This window comes from Lepisosteus platostomus, chromosome 5 (assembly GCF_059453375.1).
Source record: "Lepisosteus platostomus isolate fLepPlt1 chromosome 5, fLepPlt1.hap1, whole genome shotgun sequence".
NCBI lineage: Eukaryota > Metazoa > Chordata > Actinopteri > Semionotiformes > Lepisosteidae > Lepisosteus > Lepisosteus platostomus.
In genome coordinates, this window is record NC_142615.1 from 58,108,989 (window position 1) to 58,124,870 (window position 15,882).

General features: G+C 41.2%; 1 protein-coding gene across 1 annotated transcript in view; it reads left to right on the plus strand.

The window, feature by feature from the left end:
* Positions 1 to 15,882, plus strand: part of LOC148670204 (antigen WC1.1-like) — a 217,141-nt gene that overhangs the window by 178,386 nt on the left and 22,873 nt on the right. The window lies entirely within an intron of this gene.

Genomic DNA, 15,882 nt, shown 5'->3' on the forward strand with positions numbered 1-15,882 from the left:
AACCCCTACATTTACTGGTGCCTCGTGGGAGGATGCCTATAGAGTGAAAAACAGGAATATGTAAGATGATTAATATACATTAATATACCCATCCACTCGATTCAGGGTTGTGGTGGAACTGGAACAATCCTGGCAAGCAGTGGGTGCAAAGCAGAGTATCGCCCATAATGTGACACCAGTCCACCTATAGCACCCAGGGGTGGTAAAGAACATGACAGTAAGAATACTAGTAAACCAAGCCAATGATTTAGTTTTGAAATTTATTCTGAAAATACACATTCACACCTGAAAAATATGTACAGATGCAGCCATTCAAAATGGGTGGGGCATTTCGCGGCATACCCCGGTGGGCGTGTCGCGGTATCACGCAGTATCACACGGTTAATCGCGTCATTTGACGTCATGCCGGAAAGTATCCGGCGTCACCTTGTAAAACCTCCAGGGGGAGCTTAACCTCTCATGTACAGCATTTGAGCTTTTAATTTTGACCTGTGTATTACAGCATGTTAATCATCAGTCATTAAAATGTTGGTATATTTTATGAAAGCATGATTGCTCGGTTGGACAAAAGTACACAACCTACCTTTATCAGAAATATTTATGCATCAAAGCCTTTACCGAAGATATTACTAATAGTATTAATAATGAATGACTTTGGACAAGCTGTATACTCAAAGTATAATTTCTTTAGCACATTTGTACAAGCACTTGGAATCTGTCCAAGCCATACTTTGTCAGGCATTTTGTTTTACTTCAACGGGCATAAAAACTCCCTTGCTTTTAACAGGGCGTTTCATAATTTCTAACTACAAAAATGATTTAAAATGCGACACTTATCATTCAACTCTCTTCATGTGACTTCCCTTGTAGCCCACTGGTCTACGTGCCCGATTACCAACTCACGGGTTGTGTGTTTAAATCCAGCTGGTGCTGGACTTTTCTTTTAACAAACATTTCTTCGAAAAAATACAATAGCAATATTATGGACAATCAATTGACTTTTATATTTCAAAATATCACAACATGATCGATTCTAAGTCATTTTTGATAACAATGAATAGTCACCTTCTTCCCTTCTGACAACGGTCCCTGCTTCTGCTTCCTGCTTCTATTGTGTGTGTGTGTAATAGAGTACAATTTTATATAGAAATGGAGGCTGGACAGTATGCGTTACAATATAAACATTTATATTGATTTAAATCGTGTTTTGATTTAAATCACAAACGCGTGTTTAATTATATGTGTTTTTTAATCATAATCAGGCTAATGCAACATAAATTGATACTGTATCTTTGTCTTCTAAGTATCTTAATAAACTTTCAGCATAGCTTTCTACCCGTTTAGATTTATTTTTCTTGGGATTTTGGGATCAAACGTGGAAGGATTAGATTGTAATCGTTTTTATTTTTCAAATACGTTTTAGAAAAGTGTAATCTATACCTGCCCAGACTGGACGCCTCCCTAAACCCCGCCTTTCACTCCTGTCCTGCTCTTCCCTGCGCACCCCAGCCGGGCGCTCTTCGGCCTCTGCCCGGGATGAATGTATATTTTGATATTTACACCCGGCGCAGCACCGAGGGATTTATAACTGCATTTATAACTTAGTTTTTAAAATTAGTCAAGCAATATGAAGCATCTCCTTTTACTTTTAAGTCCCTCAAATACATTGAGCACAGCTTTCTCACCACTTAAGATTACTTTTTGATACCATCCTTACACAAAGGAGAAACTTTCCGATGACATACAGTACAAGTGGAAAGATTACAGATTTTAATCGTCTTTAATTTTGTTACATTATACGTTTTAGGAACGTTTCATCTAAACAAACACCACAAAACTATTCTCGATTGTATTTCTGAATGTTATGTTACACCTACAGTAGTTCACTGCTTTAAATACATCGAAATAAGAAAGCTAGGTGTAGCACTTTAGATCTTTTTTTCTGAACCAGGGAAAATCTGATCATGTTTCTCTATAACAATAATGAAAAACTTTATTTTACATATCACCTTTAAAAGTGGCATCTCAAAGCAATACAGTACATGGAAAAACAGTTAAAGGTTAAACAGTAGAGGCTTGCCACACCCGGACTGTTAAACCAACGCATTAGCACGTCAAAGCCCATTGAGGACCCGGGAGCAATAGTTGTTTTGTCCCTTGATTTACTGATCTGCATTAATTATGGAAATCGAGTTCCTGCTCTTTGCAGACGACCTGGTCCCGCTGTTGCCCACAGAACAGAGGCTGCGCCAGAACCTGGCACTGCTGGAGCAGCACTGTCAGACCTGGGCGCCGACAGTCAATCTGGACAAGACCAGAGTTATGGTTTTCCAGAAAAAAAGCCAGACCTCAGGGAAACAAGTACAAATTCACACTTAACAACACATTAACACCTAACAACGGGAGCAGGGATGAATTAGGCCAGTAACCCACTATTGTTAAACATACAGAAAAGAATATTAAAGTATTGAATATTAGTATTGGCTTTAGTATTAGCCATACAGAACATTAAAGTGCCCCTTTTCCATTCAGCGGGTGCCTGAGCCGCTGTGTCCTATCTTCTGACAGTCGCCGTTGTGAATGTCTGTAGAGTGTATCTTATTTTTAGTACTATATTTTTGTATTATATTCCCTATTAATCAAACTCTAAGAGTATTTATCGGCTTGTCCCCTCCTCCCGCCCCTCTCTGTGTACAGTAGAGCCTCCTGTCCAGCCAGCACATGTCCACAGACATTCACAACAGCGACATATCATAAAACGTTTGCACATATAGTTAAATTATTCGTTGTTTTTCAGGAAGTTAAAAAAACACTTGAATTACTTATCTAGTCTCTCGAAATAAAGTTATTTTTCAAGCAATGCAACAAACGTCGGGCAATGTGTTTTTTTTTAATCCAACATTGACAGCCACATCTTAAATCTTGTCAGTCAGCTCTTTTTTCTCTATTTGAGAAATTGTGGCTTACACATCGCACGACTTTAAAAGCTAGAAAGACAGGTTTCGATTCACATTAGCTGGCGAGCCTTGTTAACAAAAAAACAGACAATACACAGGGAGGGGGAGGTCAAGCCAGAGAGAGAGTTTTTTACCCTCTGTCTAAAAACCCAAATAACCCGGGGCAGAGACTCTGGGGGGATCATTGCGTGGTACAGAGCAGAGCTCAGTCAATTCTTATGGAATGTGTTTTCTTTCTTCTTTTTTTCAGTATGGAATAAACCTGTTACTTGATTCATATGGATGCCCGGTTACATTATTGTATTTCTGAATGTTATGTTACACCTACAGTAGTTCACTGCTTTAGATACATCAAATTAAGACACCCAAATTAATAATGTAACATGCCACTGTTTGTTCATGAACAAAGTTATACTGAGATTTCCTTAGATACGCGATTAAAAAAAAAATAAAAAAACTTGAATCCCCGGCGGAACACATTCCATAAGAATCAGCGCTTTTACAGTATATATCGCCTTTAAAGGTGGCTTCTCAAAATGCTTTACAGGATAAATACAACAAGAACAGCAACAACAACAATATTGTATTTCATTGCACTTTGAAAACCAAGTAATAACTTAACTATATGTGCAAACGTTCCATATGTTGCTGTTGTGAATGCCTGTGGAGTGTATCTTATTTGCCTTACGTCCTGGTTATCTCGCTCGCCCTCCCCCCCTCTCTCCCTCAATTCAATTCAATTCAATTCAAGGTGTTTTATTAGCATGACAGATGGGTACAATCAGTGTTGGGTATTTACTTTGCTTTGAGATTCCACTTTTAAAGGTGATATATAAAATTTTGACTAAAATAAATTGATATCTTTGTCTTCTAAGTATCTTAATAAACTTTCAGCATAGCTTTCTCCCCGTTTAGATTTATTTTTCTTAACTAGTATACTTTAGATCTTTTTTTCTGAACCGGGGAAAATCTGATCATGTTTCTCTATAACAACAATATAAAAACATTATTTTACGTATCACCTTTATGTGATATCACCTTAAGGATGCGCAAATAAATTTTAAATAGTCTTCTTTAGGTGTGAGGGTAGGAGTGGATCGCAGCAGGCATAATCAGCAAATTAGGAAAACAAAGAACTGGACAGGCGAGACGTTTATCCAGAGAGCGAGTGATCAGAAAAAGGAACAGCTGTTACACCCAGGTTTTACGCTCTCTCTCTGTTGAATGAATGAAAGCATTTTATTAAAAACGCGTTTGCGTTTGTCTGGGTATTTACTTTGTAATCTGTGGTTTACATCTACTGTATTGTTTTGAGATGCCACTTTTAAAGGTGATATGTAAAATAAAGTTTTTTTATTATTGTTATAGAGAAACATGATCAGATTTTCCCTGGTTCAGAAAAAAGACGATTAAAATCTGTAATCTTTGCACTTGTATGTCATCGGAAAGTACAATCAGTTTCTGCTTTGTGTAAGGATGGTGTCAAAAAGTAATCTAAGTGGTGAGAAAGCTGTGCTCCTCAAAGCGCTTTACAGGATAAAAACAATAACAACAATAGTGGCTGGGCAAACAAATTTTTTTTATAGAAATACAAAATGAGATACTGTATAATGATGTGCATGAACAAAGTTATACTGCTTTTAGATACGTGATTAAAAAAAAAAAATTTTTGAATCCCCGGCGGAACACATTCCATAAGAATCAGTGCTTTTATACAGTATATCGCCTTTAAACACATATATTTAAACACACGTTTACGATTTAAATCAAAACGCGATTCAAATCAATATAAATGTTTATTTTGTAACACATAGGTGACTATTCATTGTTATTAAAAAGACTTAAATTCGATCATGTTATGATATTTCGAAATATACATTTGTTTGGTGCGAGTGAGGTTTTATTTAATCTCTGACCAAGGGAAACGTTTCATTTTTTCAAAGAAATGTTTGTTAAGAAATAGTCATAGTTCCACAGGATTCAATCACAGACCATGTGAAATGGAAGTCAGGAACCTAACCCACAGCGCCACCAGCACAGTCACATGCTGAGGGCTGAAAAAGCACTACAGAAACATTATCGACAGACAATGTACAGATTTGATAAAGCTATAAAATAATGTAATTAGGCACAGAAGAAGTTTACAGCACAGTACAATAATAAATGCTGACCATGACTTTAGAAGCATAAATTACCTTATACTCAATTTAAACACAAGCTGTCTTTAGCCCTCTAAGCTGGTTCATACAGAAATGTAGAGAACCAGGCTCAGAACACACAGCTTCATTAGCGAATACATATGCAGGACAAGTGGAGAAGACGTTTTACAGTGGATGGATTTTTAGAAACATCCCATCAGTGACATCACTGAAGTCAACTCCTAGGTAACTGTCGTGTGGATAGTTTCACAAGAATCAGACAAAGGTTTAAGCATCGCTTGTTCTAGATAAAACTGCAAAAAAAACAAACAACAACCCATAATGTACTTCTTTGCGGCTCTGTTTGCCCAAATCATATATTCACAACGTGAAATTAGAAAATAATATTACGTAACCAAAATCCGCAATATGGAAACAGAACCTGTGTAATTGTTGACAGATGATGTACTCGTAACATTTTTACAAGACGAACTACAACATTTAAAAAATGACTTGTATGTACTTGATACCTCTAATCAATCCACTGCACTGCATTAAAACAAAACGAAAACTAAAACGCCCTGGGCATACCGTTTCGCGCTTCTTATCAGTTGCTCAAAAGTAATTTGACCGTATGAAATGCATAATATAAACCTAGAAACATATACGTGAGCAGTATTTACGTAGTATCATTGTCAAGACATACCTCTCAAATACTGTAAATCTAGTTAAACATATCTCAAGACCGATACTGTTCATAATGAAACCATGTTTCGTGTATGTTTTCTTTAAAGTACCGAGACCAGCCATATACTGTATGTTTATGTTCCAAAATTAATATCGTTTATGGCCTTCACACGTGTTGCAGTATGCTCCTATTCTTTTTATGCTCAGCTACTAAGATTTCCCTTCAGTGGTAAAATTCCATATGAATATTCAATACTACAACGGGCACAGTAAAGATGTTTACTGTAAATCTTTCTACAACAGACCAACGGACCACGAGTGAACCTGTCGGTCAACCAATCACGTACCGCGGTACCCCGCGTCATCTTGCGTCACGATGCGTGACGCCGTAGCCAATTACCTCCGGTACGTGTCTGTACCGTGCACTTTGAATGGCTGCATCTGTATCTTTATTAGGGTTGGCCTTCTCTTTGTATAGTTTTGTGGCCTGCTTTGGATCATTCAGCCACCACACATATTCTCTTCGGGCTTCCACCCAGTTTGAGGGCAGGACCTCAACCTCCCCCTCCTGCTCTATCCAAACAGCGCGTGTCCACATCACCTGAAACAGACACATTTTAATGTTGAGTCTTAATTCAGATTGTGGTGCTGATTACTACACTTGTGTTCGCTTATAATGATTATACTCAATGAAACACATAATTCAATAATAAACATTCTGCTTTATGTATACATTTGGTGTTAGATGGTATTCACTACAAGCAATTCCTCACAAACTTTAAAATTTAAACTTAACCATGAGAAAAGAGCAGACAGAAGCAAAGTTGCAACTACTTCATGGAACAGGATTATGTTCTATTCCATGTAGAAGAGGGAAAAGGACATAACCAGCACAATATGGGAGACACACTACTTTTCTGTGCAACAGAGAGGAATTTCTCCCTTGCATGCATATCCAGACTATTAACATATACAATATTAAGCAGTTTTGACTCACATGGTCCAGTGAAGAAGTTACAAGTCTGAGTCTCTCGTACAATATCACATAGAAGATTTTGGTCTGCTCTTTTCTCCTTCACAAATGCAAAGTCCTCAAATGCAAATGCAAATGCTTCGTGTCGGGGGGGAACCTCCATGGGTTGCCTACAACACCGTTATTGGAGAAGTCTCCAGGGGTGGGCTGGGGCTGTCTGATGTCAGCCTGAAGCTGAAGAGGTTCCTTGACACGGATAATCATAGCGTCTGGAAGATCTGTATGGGGCGTCACCTCAAGACCTGTGGGGGCGTGGGGTGGAAGGCTCTTCTGATGAGTCCAGGGCTGGTGAAACATCTGCCCCCCTTTTACAGGGAAGTCTTGCAGGCATGGGGGAGTTCGTCTTGCAGCCTGTCTCCTACATGCTGAAGACGAGGGCCCAGCTGCTGTAGCAGCCTCTTTTCCTCAACCACCTTGATTGGGTATCGATGGAATAGACTTTGTTATGATGTTGGATTGTCTAAGTACATGGATCTTTTTTTACAAAATAAAGGACGGCTTTCTGCCTGCTCAGGCTATTGTCGACACTGTGCGGGAGGTTGACGATGAGCTGTCTGGCAGTAAGATCTGCCAGGAATTTGAGCAGCTCAAGCTCAGCCTCCCAGACAGCTGGCTGGAGAAGCTGTGACTGGTGGTTGATGGTTAAGTCTGGGGACCTAATGGGGTGCCCCAACCAGCGTGTTCCACAGGCTGATTGTGGCAGAACAGTTCAGGGTGCCAGTCTCTGAGGTGGTTTGGGGAAAAATCTCCCCCCACTTCGAGCCGGCATGGCTGTGGGAACGTCTGAGGCTGACGTTTCTGCCCCAGAGGTGCAAGGAGCTGGACTATGTCATACGACACAACTGCATTTTTACAAAAATGGCGCTCCAGAGCCTTCCGTGTGTCTGCTGTGTCCCACAGTTCGTGAGAGGAAGAGAAGACCCCTATCTCTTGTGCCTCCTGTCAGCCACTAGGGATTAGGGGCGTTAGAGAGCTGTGCTCTTGTGCCTTCCATTACTCCCACTCGGGGGCTTTTCCACTGATTCTGTGAGGGGCAGGTATGTTCAGTAGATTATTGAGCAGATGTTAGGGGTGTTAGAGAGCTGTGATTGTGCAGAACTTCAGGTGTTTGCTTCCCTGCTCCCTCCTCCACCCAACGTCTGGTCCAAACTGGCTCAGCAACCCCTCACACCTCCACATGTCAGAACCTAAATTGTGGCAATTTTTTCATGCCTGGACACCCAGTGCGGTGCTGTTGCTAATCCTTTCCTGGACGTCGCATGCATTCCTGTACCACTCTACCGCTCCTCTTGGTGGGTGTGCTCATGCTGAAACACTCGAAGGCCAGAGCTGGCGGTGGGAGAGCTCCTGCATGCGCAGCTGAAACACTGTTGTCATTGTGCCCTTTGTTCCTCTCTCCAGTGTCCCCTGCCTAAAGTAATGCGTCCTTTTCTCTGCCCGATACGCAAACTAGACCCTTCGTGTCTCCAAGTCCCTCTGGAGCCCCCACACTGCTCAAGTGACATAATGAAAAATGCACTGGCACTTTTGGTTAATGATGCATGGCGTGAGATTAAAAAAACACAGCTCCTTGCATTCACAACAAGAGCCAGCAGCAAAAGCAGTGCCCGCAGCTTTCCATAGTGTACTGGTTATCACATTCGCCTAACATGCGAAAGCTTCCCTGGTTCAAAACCGGGAGGAAAAAAGCCACCTCTTTTCGCATGTATCTCTACTGCTTAAAGATCCCTAGAGAGAGGCCATTTGTTTCCAATGTATTTCTGGTGCCTTCATGGCATCTCGTACCAAATTGCTGATAATTTGCAATTTGGCTGTGCAGAGAGACAAAGACGAGCTTTTCGTCAATTCCAAAGCAGCTCAAAATAACATAAAGATTGCAAACCACCGGGAGCTTCTTAGTGAGCCCAGGATCTCATCACGAGGCCAGGATATCTACTCCAGCAACGGGCCTGGCAAACTGTTCCATACTTTGACCACTCTTGGCGTAAACAAGTCTCTCCTGTTCTCTGATTGAAATGCACTGCATTGTAAAGCGCTATTCATTCACATCACTTACATGGGGCTTGTGCATGGCAGTAGCAGAGCAGTTGTTTCAGGTAAGCAAGCTCCTGCCTGGTTAGTGCTTGGAGCATAAACGCTCTGCTGCTGTCAGTTCTTTCTGGAGCTATCAGCAGGAGGTGCCCCAGGCTTTCCCTTTTCACTTCGGACTCTTTTCTTTGTTCGGGACACGCGTTTCTCGCCCTCTGTGCTGGTGAATCGCAAGTCCACGTGTGCTGTCATGACCGCTGTCACTGCCGGGAGCGCTGACAATGCTCAAGTGGCGCTTTCTGGAGAAGCAGTCCAACTCCAACTTGTACTGAGCTGACATGAACAGAGCACGGATCTCACGGAGGTCAGCTGTCGAAGCAGCAGGGCGGCCCTTCTGCAGAGCAAGGCTCTGTAGTGCCTTTTAAATCATTGCAGAAAAAGAAGCATCCCTTTTCAGAGTTAAGTAGGGTAAGAAGTGCATAAAGGCGTCCACCTTGTGATTTGGGCCATACTAGCCTGTGGTGACGACAGAAGAATAAAGACCATCTTCAGCCCACGTGGGGTGGGTGTGCATGTCCAACAGTACTGCTCTCGACTCCAGGGACATCCTTTCAGAGTCACAAGTCTGAGCTCAGATTTAAACACAATCATGACCATGGAGATCTGTAGGACACTGGCTCTCAAATCTCCAAAAGAAGACTGGTAATTTCGACAGTAAAACAAATCGCCTGGGTTAATTAAGGTGCAATTAATAAATGAAGACTAATTCGGCTGTGTGTTTTGGAAAAGTGCTTTGATTTCTGAAGGAACAGGTGTTCACTGATTTCAGGTTCACAGCTTAACATTTCACAAAGTACAATGTCTTGCAGGTATATACAGTTGGATGATCATGTTTGCATCACTCTTTTAAACCGGGGGAACAGACAGGTTATGCTTATTTATTGTAAAGTGATTTTCCTTTAGTAACATAATAGGGTATCACTTTTTTTACTGCAAAGATCATTTCCGTGGAGAGGTCATTTTTATGTTTTTAAGGGTCTGCAGTTTTTGTAATTACGTCGAAAGAAAGGGACTGAAATGTTATGGTACAAATATTTTATTGGAAATGGATTATTAAAAAACTGCTTCCGGTGTCTGGCATGTTTCTTACAATCACTTGCTGTAGTTTTGTCTGGTCGTAGGTGGGCACTGTTATGTAACATCTTCAGACTATATTCACGTTCTATTTGGAATTAATTTGAGAATAATGCACACAGTTTTGTAGGTTTAAAAGGGAAATAAATTTATAGCTGAATGCAAAAAGATTGTAACATTTTGTTCAGTTAAAATTCTGTATATATTATAGTAGCCTATACTGTATATATATGGGTTTTATATCTATATACAGTAAATCTATTTAGGTGATTCACCTTTGAAACATTGTGAAATAGCAAGACTTGATATTAATTCCTATAATTCATATTAGTTCCTTTTAAAAGACAAATATTAACCTGCCAGGTCTGCCCTGTGCTCTGGCTACAAAGAGATCAAGTTATGTCATCTTTCACACTGCAATTCCAGGCTTTCCTCGATCAACATAAGCTACTAATCATTGTTAAAGTGAAAAACATTTGGTTACAGAAAATGAGTTCTAACTCCTCTAAAATAAATGTAAAATAGCTTACATCTGAGCATTATTTTTTTTATTAGTGCACTAGGAAATACCCCTCAATCATTACATTTAACGTTAGATATATTTTTTGTAAATTTGAAATCGTTTTGCATTATCTCACAAAATGGATTCTAGGAATTATTTAACGATTACCAATGTATTGTATACACTGTATTCTATGTATTGTAGCAATTATTTGTAAAGGCAGCCCTTGCTCTGCTAAAAACTTCACCACTGTAACCACCCTTTTCAAGATTTTAGTCCAATACTCATATTCGTTGTCGAACTGTCTTTAGTTCTGAATCTATTAGACCATTATCAGCCCAGTGCATAACGTATACAACCATAGCTTTCCTAGGGCTCTCCGACACTTCGTGTTCAGCCAAGCGTGCAGCTGCTCTTTTCCAGTCTCTATAGCCTATGGTCAGTCCGGACTGACCTTATCACTGTCCCCAGATAATTTACTCGTCATTTCTGAGTTTTCTTTTGAAGAGGGTTTTAGAGAAATACCTCTTATGTTGTCTTTCTGATGCTGCAAAGCCGCAAAAAATAGGTTTTGACACGATTTTGGACCCAATTTAGCCACGTATGGCCTAAATCTATTTTACCCCAGCATGCTGGGTCCGAGCTTTAGGAAGCGGGAGCGGGTGTTTCGGCCTCTGTTAGCTCCACGGCAGCAGGTGCAACAGCCATGGCGGCGGCCCAGACACGGCTCGTGGGTCTTGTGGAGATGGTGGCGTTTCGGACGGCTCTGCCTCTGACTCGTGTTCCTGTGACTCCGTTGCGGGAGCTGCTCGTCCTCATGAGCGGCGTGGATGTAGACTGCGCCTCGGCCAGAGCTCGCTGCAGCTAACTTCTCAACCGCGGTTGTTGTAGCACTGGCTGCAATGTTAGCCGCAAACCCAGGATGGGGGTCAGGCTCAGCAAACTTGAAATAACCAGTCAATCTGGGGATCTTTTTATGTCGATCCTGCTCACACTGCTCTTTTTACCGCTGTGCTTTTCGTTCTTGTGCCCCACTATCATATTTTCTACCGCACATTTTGAGGCCGGCTACTGTAAACTTGTACCCGAGATCACCCAATGCATCCGCTAAAATAAATTTGAACTGCGAAACCATTGCATCTAACCAATCATTGGTTCACAAACTATTCAACATTTTTATGGACCAATGGGGCCCACAGGTCTGTTTAAAAAAATACCCCCGGCCAATGATACAGGGAAAATATTCCAAGCGAGTTCTGGCTGCTCTTATACTGAGAACTTCCGATCTCCAAAAGAGCTGTGATGTGTGAATTTCACAATGCGCGTTTCTTTCACCAAGACTCACGCGAACACGCCGAGTGTGAACTTCGCGCACACAGAGACGAAAGCTGGAAGTCAAACCGTAATCGAAAGACATTGAAAAACAAAACGTTGTGCTAACCGCATTGACCAGATCGCCAAAGCAGAGTATCAGCGCCAAAGCAAGTATCAGCACAAAGACCTTCTTGATTCTCTGTAGTAAAGTAGGACGAGAACTGAATTTGAACATATTAGAATTTTGTAACTAAAATATAACTTTCAAAATCAACTGAAATTAGAAACTATATTGTCGTGGAATCTTTATCAAAGAAGAGCCAGGAGAGGTGTTCTCATTCACTCAGTAAGGCATTTATTCATATTGCGCAATAGGGAAAGACAGCAACCACTAGTCTGTGCAGCAAGTGGGAGCTGATTTCAAAGTAAAATAGAGAAAGGTCCCTTATTTTATACACTTAGCTGATGCAACACCTCAACTTTCTTACTTCATTTTAGTTGGTTTGTAATACAAAGACAGGCAGCCTTGAAGGACAGAGAAGACAGCTACTGTACGTGCAGTTTTGTATCTGCCTTTTTTGCTGGGGCAGAGATATACATATTCTTAGAACATCCTGTGCCCTTGACTCGCTGAGGTACAATCTCACTTTGTTCATAGAATCCAACTGCTTTTACAACACAGCTCTGCCCGTGCACGACATTTTTAGGATAAAACTTTTCTTCAGTAACTTTCCATTACAATATATTCAAAACAATAATTCTCTATGCAAAGTGATTCCCAATTTCAATCCACTGAATTTTTGGACAGGTTCCAGTCTTTGATCCCCGAGAAAGCTGGGAGTTTCTTCAAAGTAAATTTTTAACTGTCAGTATTCCAGATTTTACAATTAATGTATTTTTGGAAGGTATGGAAAAGAAGACAAAACGACAACAATAACCACATAAAGAATCCATGTCAACACTCCTTCAATCCTCCCTGTGTATCTTCTGGGAACACTGTTTAAAACATTATCTGGGAATTAGTTTGGACAACTTCTGACTTATACTGCCTTACAAACAAGGTAAAATAAATCACATTTAAAACTCGTCCTAGGTTTTATGAATAAGATGATTTATGTAAGGCAAGGAAAAGAACTCTGACATTTATTTTGAGCTGTTTATATATATACAAAGTTGTTTAGATAGATTTAGTAAAGCTTTATCTTTAAGCATTTAAATGTGAATGCCAGATGTAAGGACATTGATATGTTATTAGGTGTTATAGTTATTAGTTCTTATAACAACATAGTTCTTATACTTTGTGAGCTATAATATGGAAAAGAAAATGTTTTTTTCCAATTAATGTGTTATTAATAACAGGTAAATATCACATTTGCAATACAAAATGGTCTAAAACTTCTCCATGCTTTAAGGCGTGTAAGACAGAAATGCAAAATATTACTTGAACTCCTTTAAAAATGGTAAAAATAACACATCTGATGTATGTAAAAATCTTAAGTTATTGTATTCAGATTTTTCATTACCTCTGGCAGAATAGTGTTTTGTGTGTTTTTATTTTCACTTGCCTTTTTGGATCACTTTTCTCCTTTGTATTATTTGACGTTCTGTTAAAACCTGAGGAAAAACTCTCCGTCACGCAAGGTGTCTTCCTGAGCATCCCGTCATCCTCTTCAAGCCGGACTGCGGTTTCACCTTACCTCTCTGTCCACTGGGGGTCGCTGTGGAGCCGAGAGCGGGCTCCCTGCCCAGCAATGCGTTTCTGACGTAACTGGCTCAACGGCTCAACAGCTGCATCCTCACCTTGTTTAGCAACCGCTCTGCATCCTGTTTCTCAAAACAGCCTCTTTTTATTCAGCGGGACCAATTTCTCATAAAACCCACAAGGCCTGCAGGCACAGAAGTACATATTAGTACCTTCAAGTTCAGTAATAATAATAAGAAATGCTTTTCTGGACACTCCACTTAAAGCGCTCACAGGTAATGGGGAATCCCACCACCACCAGTGTGCAGTCCCACCTGAATGATGCGACAGGCAGCCATACTGCGTCAGAACGCTCCCCCCACACCAGCTATCAGTGTGGAGGAGAGCAGAGTGATGAAGCCAGGTCATAGATGGTGATTAATAGGAGGCCATGATTGGTAAGCGGCCAATGGGAAATTTGGCCAGGATGCCAGGGTTACACCCCTGCTCCTTTCAAGAAACACCCTGGAATCTTTAATGACCACAGAGAGTCAGGACCTCGGTTTTACATCTCATCTGAAGGACAGTGCCTGTTTACAGTATATTGTCCCCATCACTTTACTGGGGCATTAGGACCCACATGGGCTGCAGGGTGAGCATCCTCTGCTGGCCCCACTTACACCTCTTCCAGCAGCAGCCTTAGTTTTTCCCAGGAGGTCTCCCATCTAGGCACTGACCAGACTCACACCTGCGGAGCTTCAGTGGGTTGCCAGTTGTGAATTGCAGAGTGAAATGGCTGCTGGTTTTGGCTGCGTTACAGAGCTACTGGTCTTTGTGAAGACAAAGGACCCATCTTGACACTTTCTTCTGATCAGCTGTATTGATCAGCTCATTGGGTCGAACCCTGGGCTTCCCCAGAACTCTTGTCTTTTCAATAACGACAACGCACCAAGCCAGTGATGCAGAGAATCAGAGCTTTTATTGACTTTCTTAAATATAATACTGAGACTTAGAGTCTAATTAGCTTAAACTAAGACTCTAATTAGGTTACAAGTTGAAAACAGACCCTATATTACTGTAGTAGTTCAGGTGGGTAGCTGCATCAGCATGTGTAGGCTGCAAAGGAACAAGTAATAGGTCTATTCCATGCTGAAAAGAGAAGAAAGAAAACACATCGTTTGGGCCGTGGAGCCTTCTTCACGTGTCAGAAGGCTCAACGGCCCAAACGATGTGTTTTCTTTCTTTTCTTTTCAGCATGGAATAGACCTATTACTTGTTCCTATAATACTGTAATCAAGGCTTCATGGTTTAAAAACCTGTAGAGTTGAGCGGTGGCCCAGTGAGAATCAAGTCCTATAGCACCTCAGTTCCAATAGTACCTGGGCTGTAACAGGAGGTAATCCAGTACATCAATAGGATATAGCCATCTATAGAATACACCCATGTATAGCAGAATACAGATTAGCTTAAGATATAAAAGAGTATTAAGTTTAAAAGAGTATAAAAGAGGTTAGCTATCCAGGGTGTCACAGACACAATCCTGCAGGATTTTTCCTGCAGTCTCATCTGCTGATCATAGACCTTACCAGGAGGGTAAAAATGCCTAATTATGCACATCAGTAATTAAGAATTTAGGTGATCAGATTCATAGCTCTTTACCCCCTAAAGCCTTTGCTTTTAAGGGGCTCATAACAAGACCCGGGCTCGAACCAGCGACACCTGGATCATGGGGCTCAGGGCCGGTGGTGTTGAATTGGCATCCCCTGCAGTGCCTCCCGGTGACCAAACAGTGTCAGTACACCTTGTACAACACGCAGACCTTCATTCTCCAGTGGGTTTCCTGCCGCTGTCCTGCCTGTGCTCTATGTCCTGTTCCATAGGGAAATACAGTCCGGTCAGATGCATTTTACTTATGAAAAATATCTAATATTTAAAAAATATCCTTCAAAAAATAATGTAGGCCTTGTGACATCTCTGCCCATACAATGTAGAGTTTTTCGCCTTGTCTGTACAGCTTCTTCAGGGACCAGAGCTGTTGGAAAAAGTGTTGCTCTGTTCTTTTCCTGCAAGACACAACAGGAGAGGTCAGAAGGTCACAGAGAAGCCCAGAGAGAACTAGCTGGGCAGCTTGTTCCACACTTCCACCACCCTTTGTGTAGAGAAGAGCCTTCTATCCTGATTAGAGGACCTCCTCCAGTTGTGTCTTGACAGAAGCCGGGCTATGGTCTTGCACCACATGGCTGGGCAGCTTGTTCCCCATTCCCACAACTTATTGTGTTTATCTTACAGCAACAAGCTGGCAGCTGTGTTGTCGGGCAATTGTACAATAGTTACATTATATGTCATAACATTCCTACAGTCAGAGAGGCCTCCCACTGTCAGGACTCATCACAGTCATCCTGGGCTGC